The 7,638-nt window shown below is 41.3% G+C and overlaps 1 non-coding gene across 1 annotated transcript; it reads left to right on the plus strand.

Moving 5' to 3' along the window:
• The first annotated feature begins 5,207 nt into the window (after positions 1–5,207).
• Positions 5,208–5,315, plus strand: LOC112745292 (small nucleolar RNA R71). Its single transcript, XR_003173229.1, has one exon. It is a non-coding gene; the product is annotated as a small nucleolar RNA R71 (small nucleolar RNA).
• Positions 5,316–7,638: the final 2,323 nt, after the last annotated feature.

Here is a 7,638-nt window from a genome sequence, read left to right on the forward strand (position 1 = left end):
TGAGGCCCGCGGTCGCGTGGGAGGCCATGATGTCCAAGCAACGCAGTCGCGTCCGCGACGCGGTCGCGTGGAGTAATTTGTGCCATTGGCACGACTCCAGCGCTCCTCCTGCGTAACTTTTGGTTCATTTTTATTTTTCTTTACTCCTCCTGCCACGCGGACGCGTCGCTGGTGCGATCGCGTCGCGCGGCGAAATTTTTTTTTTAGAGAAATATAAAGACATGTAATTGAAAGAGCACGGAAGCACTAATAAAGAGAAGAGTTATTAAAGAAGAAAAACTAAAAGTGAAGAAAGGAACGATCATACCGCGGTGGGTTGTCTCCCACCAAGCACTTTGCTTTTACGTCCGTAAGTTGGACGCTCTACTAGCTCAATCTGCTGCTATGTGGGGATCTTCCAAGTGGAAGATCTCAAGCTCTTTATTTTTCTGCACCTTCTCACCATGGTACAGCTTTAGGCGGTGTCCATTAACCTTAATAAGTTCAGAACTTGAAGGATGGCTTAGGTGATAAACTCCGTACGGTTCAGCCTTCTCTATTCTGTATGGACCTTCCCATTTTGATTTCAACTTACCGGGCATGAGCCTCAGTCGATATTTGTAAAGGAGAACAAAATCTCCAGGTTGGAACTCTCTCTTCTTGATGTTTTGATCATGCACAGCTTTCATCTTTTCCTTGTATATTCTGGAGTTCTCATAAGCTTCTAGGCGAAGGTTCTCCAGTTCCTGTAGTTGCAACTTTCTTTCAGTTCCGGCTTTCTTAATTTCCATGTTGCACTCTTTAACTGCCCAGAAGGCTCTGTGTTCGATTTCAACTGGAAGATGGCAAGCTTTTCCATAAACTAGGCGAAAGGGACTCATCCCAATGGGTGTCTTGTATGCTGTTCTGTATGCCCACAATGCATCTTGTAGTCTGGTGCTCCAGTCTTTTCTATGAGGCTTCACTATCTTCTGCAAGATATGCTTAATTTCTCTGTTTGACACCTCGGCTTGCCCATTAGTTTGGAGGTGGTAAGCTGTTGCAACTTTATGGATTATCCCATGCTTCTTCATCAATCCTGTTAGTCTCCTATTACAAAAATGGGTGCCTTGATTGCTCACGATCGCTCGTGGTGATCCAAAGCGGCATATAATATGGTTTCTCACAAAGGAAACAACAGTGTTAGCATCATCAGTGCGGGTAGGAATTGCTTCCACCCATTTGGAAACATAATCTACAGCTAACAAAATATAAAAATATCCACTAGAATTTGGAAATGGACCCATGAAGTCAATGCCCCAGACATCAAAAATTTCACAGAAAAGCATATATTGTTGAGGCATCTCATCCCTCTTGGATATGTTACCAAATTTCTGGCATGGGTGACAAGATTTACAAAACTCAGCAGCATCTCTAAAAAGAGTAGGCCACCAGAATCCGCAGTCCAAGATCTTTCTAGCTATTCTTTGAGGGCCAAAGTGTCCTCCACTCTCAGATGAGTGACAGGCCTCTAAAATGGACTGGAATTCTGATTGAGGTACACATCGTCTAATTATCTGGTCAGCGCTACATCTCCATAAATATGGGTCATCCCATATATAATATTTAGACTCGCTTTTCAGCTTGTCTCTTTGATGTTTAGAGAAATTTGGAGGAAATGTGCGGCTAACTAAATAATTAGCAACAGGTGCGTACCAAGGGACTACCTCAGATACTGCTTGCAGGTTGTCAAAAGGAAAATTATCATCTATAGGAGTAGAATCATCCTTAATATGTTCAAGGCGACTCAAGTGGTCCGCTACTAAATTTTGATTACCACTCCTATCCTTTATTTCTAAATCAAATTCTTGTAACAACAGTATCCAACGTATAAGTCTTGGTTTGGATTCCTTTTTAGCTAATAAATACTTTAGAGCTGCATGGTCCGAATACACTACTACTCTAGTACCAAGTAAATAAGCTCGGAATTTATCCAGAGCGAAAACAATAGCAAGTAGCTCTTTCTCAGTAGTAGTATAATTGGACTGGGCAGTGTCTAAAGTCTTAGACGCATAGGCAATAACAAAAGGATCCTTACCTTCACGCTGAGCCAGCGCTGCTCCTACTGCATGGTTGGAAGCGTCGCACATGATTTCAAACGGCTGGCTCCAGTCGGGTCCTCTCACAATTGGGGCTTGAGTTAGAGCAGTCTTCAGCTTATCAAATGCTTGTTTGCAATCTTCACTGAACTCGAACTCAATGTCCTTCTGCAATAATCTGGATAAGGGAAGTGCCACCTTACTAAAGTCCTTAATAAATCTCCTGTAGAAACCTGCATGGCCAAGGAACGAACGGACTTCCCTCACGGAAGAGGGGTAAGGTAAACTAGAAATAACATTCACCTTTGCTGGGTCTACAGAAATGCCATTATTAGATACCACATGTCCTAATACAATCCCTTGCTTTACCATAAAGTGGCATTTTTCAAAATTCAATACAAGGTTTGTATCAACACATCTATCTAATACTCTAGATAATCCATCTAAGCAAAGGTTAAAAGAATCACCATAAATGCTAAAATCATCCATAAAAACTTCCATACAGTCCTCAATAAGATCAGAGAAAAGGCTCATCATGCACCTTTGGAAAGTAGCTGGTGCATTGCACAAGCCAAAGGGCATTCTCTTATAAGCATAAGTCCCGAAAGGACATGTAAAAGTAGTCTTTTCCTGATCCTCAGGAGCTATATGAATTTGGAAATAACCTATGTAACCATCTAGAAAGCAATAATGTGATTTACCTGACAGGCGATCCAGCATTTGATCAATGAATGGAACTGGGTAGTGATCCTTACGGGTAGCTTGGTTGAGACGCCTGTAATCATTGCAGACTCTCCAAGCATTTCGAACTCTAGTTGCTATGAGCTCTCCATGCTCATTCTTCACTGTAGTGACTCCGGACTTCTTGGGCACCACTTGTACTGGGCTTACCCATTCACTGTCTGAAATGGGATATATGATACCGGCTTCCAATAATCTGGTCACTTCCTTTTTGACAACTTCCAAGATGGTGGGATTCAATCTTCTCTGGGATTGACGGACAGGTCTTGCTCCCTCTTCTAAAAATATTCTGTGCTCGCATACTTGAGGGTCGATTCCCACTATGTCTGCCAAACTCCACCCAATTGCTTTCTTATGCTTCCTCAGCACATCAAGTAATTGCTCTTCTTGTTGAGAAGTCAGTTCTCTCGCAATAATAACCGGAAGCTTCTGCTCATCCTCAAGGTAAGCATATTTGAGATGTGGAGGGAGAGGTTTCAATTCTAACTTTTGATCATGGGTAGGCTCTGGATTATCTGGGGCTTACGAAAATGGCGAAGTGTCCTCATTATCAGTTAAGAGGGTCCCCACACTTGGATCTTGTCCAGTGTGCCTCTCTTCAAACTCTTCTTTTTGAACTTCAGCCACACTCTCGTCTATGACATCACACTGGAAGATAGAACGATCTTCTGGGGGGTTGTCAATGACTCCATTCAGATTGAAGATCACTATGCGGCCATCTATTTCAAAGGAGTATGTTCCTGAAAAAGCATCCAATTTGAATTTTGATGTCTTCAGGAATGGTCTTCCAAGTAGGATTGATGATGGCTTATCTAAATCATTATGGTAAATCTCCAAGATATAAAAATTAGTGGGAAATGTGAGCCCTTTAATGTTCACCAAAACATCTTCAGCAACTCCAGCCACTATAATAATGCTTTTATCTGCTAACACAAAACGAGCTGCCGACCTTTTTAAGGGAGGGAGCCTTAAAACATCATATATAGACAAAGGCATTATACTGACACATGCTCCTAAATCACACATGCAATCATAAATTACTACACCACCAATAGTACAACTAACTATGCAAGGACCTAGATCACTACATTTTTCAGGTAATCCTCCCATTAAAGCAGATATAGAACTACCTAAAGGAATAGTTTCTAATTTATTAATTTTGTCTTTATGGATACATAAGTCTTTTAGAAACTTTGCATATTTAGGTACCTGCTGAATAACATAAAAAAGGGAAACAGTTACCTCAACCTTTTTGAATATTTCTACCATTTTAGGATCAGGTTCCAGCTGCTTCCTGGGCTTCCTTGCAAGTTGTGGAAATGGAATGGGAGTAGTGTTTTCTGTGGTGCCTGTGCCTTTTGGTGCTTCTTCCTGTGGTTGAGCTATCTCTTCTTCAGCCATGTCCTGTATATCCTCTTCCTCTTTAACATCTTCGATTTCCACCACCTCTTCAGCTGAGGCGTATTCTGGTGAGCTTGGTTCCTCCTGATTCCTCTCCTGCAGTGTGGTTCCGGACCTCAGGATGATGGCATTAATGCCTCCCTTCGGATTGGGTAATGGTTGAGAGGGAATTCTAGTGGTGCTTGAAGGTTGGTTACTGGAATTTTGTGCTGAACCAAGTTGTGTCAATAAAGCTTGTAGAGTAGAGGTGAAACCATTCAGACTGGTGTTAATATTGTTCACGATGGTATTTTCCATGGCCAGTTGTCTTTTCTCAAAAGCTTGTAATAAATCTTCATTAGAAGATACAGAAGAATGAGTAAACTGAGAGGTTTGCTGCTGATTGTTCGGTGGTCCTTGGTTTTGCCTTAGGTGAGGTACTCGGTAAGTTTAATTTTGCTGCCTGTTGTTATTATTATTCCACCTCTGATTTTTCTGATTATCTCTGCCTCCCCTATTATTGTTGTCCCTCCAATTCTGGTTTGAATTGTCCTGCCATCTATGGTTATTATTTCCACTTTGATTGTACCCTTGGTTGGGGCGGTCATAGAAGTTGTGAGTGGATGCCACCATGTTGTCTTCTTGTTGGAGCTGCGGGCATTCATCAGTGTAGTGGCTGTAATCAGCACAAATTCCGCAAATTCTTTGTGGAACTAGTTGTTGGTTTTGCTGCGGTTGAGTTTGCTAAGCTTGTTGATTCAACTGCATTTGCTTCAGCAGGTTGGTCATCTCACAGATGCTTCGATTTAGAGCAGCAGTCTCTATGCCAGAAGATACTTCTGCAACGGCTTTTGAACGACCTTGCTTCTGTCTGTGGTTCTGAGTAGATTTAGCTAAATCACTGATCAATTGCCAAGCTTCATCAGTGGTCTTGTACTTCTTCATAGACCCATTGCTGGCACTTTCCAATGTGGTCTTATCTTGGGGCCTCATACCTTGTGTGATATAGCTGAGTAGCACGATCTTGTCAATCATGTGGTGGGGGCATGCTTCCAGAAGATTATTGAAGCGCTCCCAGTATTCAAAGAGAGTCTCATTGTCATCCTGAACAATTGTAGAGATATCCTTCCTTAGTTTATCAGTAACTTCAGATGGAAAGAATTTCTCCAGAAACTCCTTTCTGAGTGTATCCCAGTTGGATACATTTTCTAGAGGTTGAGTGTAGTACCACTCTCTTGCTTTTCCCTCAAGAGAGAACGGAAAAGCTTTCAGCAGAATTGAAGTTTCATCAGTGCCATCACAGCTGACAGTAGAACAGGCTGCCTGGAAATCTCTCAAGTGCTTGATAGGCTCTTGAGCAGGTAGGCCATGAAACTTGGGCATAAAATTCAGCAGTGCGGTCTTTATTTCAAAATCGGTAGCTACCGCTGGATGATGCGCTTGAAACGGTTGCATTGTAAAATCAGGAGCTCCTTCCTCCTGAATGGTAACTCTTCTAGCTGCCATGTTTTTTGCGCGTAAAACAATCGAATCAGTAGAACGGGGGCTGGTTTCTTCCTCAAATTCACTTTCAGATCCGCCTTCAGAGCGGGCTAACCTACGCTGTTCTCGCCTTATTCGTGAAATTGTTCTTTCAATTTCAGGATCGAATATTAGCAAGCGCGGATCAGGAAGTGAACGCGTCATTTGACGGAAGAAACATGCAGCTCATAGTAGCAAAATTAAATAAAATGCAAATAAATAAATTCTAATTAATAAAATTAGCACTCTATTGCAACTCCCCGGCAACGGCGCCAAAAATTGATGGAAAGCAGAAGCTGGTGAATTAAAAATTTATTAAAATGGTTACGTTGCGAGTATAGTTCTTAACTCACCGAAAATCTGCCTATCAATTTAGAAATATGTCACAGAGAGTTTAAATTAAAATTACTGGGGGTTTTAAGTCCCAGGTCGTCTCCCAACGAGTTGCAGAAAAGTGTGCTGTTTTATTAATCAGATATTCCAAGAAGTTGAGCTAAGTAAATTGGAATTTAAATTGAGGATTTTAAGTAATATAAATAAAAGCCTTGACTGGGAATTGATCAGTTAGAATCTCTATCATTGATGGAGTGATTTTTAAGATTGATTTATAATTAACGGTTACTCTGTTCGGTTATCCTTTACTAGGTAAGGGAAAGTCAAACAAGTTGGACTGCCAAATCTATTCACGAGTTACAACCACTTAGTTCAAAGGGATTGGCGTTGGTGACAGGATAGCAATCCAACATTTAACCCAACTATAAATTTCTCCTTCGATCCTTTCAACTCAAAAGTCCCTTTTAATCAACTCCCTATCAAGTAATGAAACTACTCACGCATTGTAAATAAAGAATCCATGACACATAAGGGAATTAAAAGAAGACATGATTATTGGAATTGAAATTGAATTAAAGAGAAATAATCTTTGCATTAATTAATCATAAAAGTATCTGAATGACAAAATTGAACATAACAAAGAACATGGAAGAATAAAACCAAGTTAAGAGAACAAACTAGAATGATGAAGTCTTGATGAGGAAATAACTTTTCTCAATGTTCCAATGCTAAGATCAATTGAAAATTAAAATCCTAAAAACTAGAGAGAAAAACCTAAGAGAGTGAGAAAACTAGATCTAAAACTGCTGAATGAATGTATGTGTTGTTTCTGCATATTCTCTGACTCTAGTCTGCTGTTCCGGGCTAAAAACTGGGCCAAAATAAGATCCAAAATCGCCCCCAGCGGATTCTGCAGATTATGCAGATCGCACATGTCACGCGATCGCGTCGTCCATGCGGACGCGTCGCTTGCGCTTTTTCCTCTCCACCCCTTCGCGTCGTCCACGCTACCGCGTTGCTTGCGCTTTCCAATCCGCGTGGCTGCGCAAGCCATGCGGCCGCGTCGCTGCGATTTGCGCTCCTTCACGCGGTCGCGTGAGCCATGCGACCGCGTCACTTCTCGCTGGTTATCTCCTCAAATTCTTGTGTTCCTTCCATTTTTGCTAGCTTCCTCTCCAATCTCCATCTCATTCATGTCCTATAAGGCCTGAAACACTTGACACATAGATCACGGCATCGAATGGAATAAAGGAAAATTAAAAGTAAATAATTAAAGTCTCTAGGAAGCAATTTTCAAACATGTACTGAATTTAGGAAGGAAATCTAAATGCATGCTAAATTGATGAATAAGTGGGCAAGGATCATGACAAAACCACACAATTAAACACAATATAAACCATAAAATAGTGGTTTATCAGTGTCGCTTGCTATAACTTCAGAACACCAACATTCCGCGGGAAGTGTTCCAAACGGCCTTCTACAAGAAATACTTTCCTAAGTCTGCAAGGGAAGCAAAGGAGATAGAACTAATGCAGCTGAAGTAAGGTTCCCTATCTGTGGCAGATTACACCAACAAGTTTGAGGAGCTCTGTACATTTTCTAGGGT

Source organism: Arachis hypogaea, chromosome 14, assembly GCF_003086295.3.
Source record: "Arachis hypogaea cultivar Tifrunner chromosome 14, arahy.Tifrunner.gnm2.J5K5, whole genome shotgun sequence".
Lineage (NCBI taxonomy): Eukaryota > Viridiplantae > Streptophyta > Magnoliopsida > Fabales > Fabaceae > Arachis > Arachis hypogaea.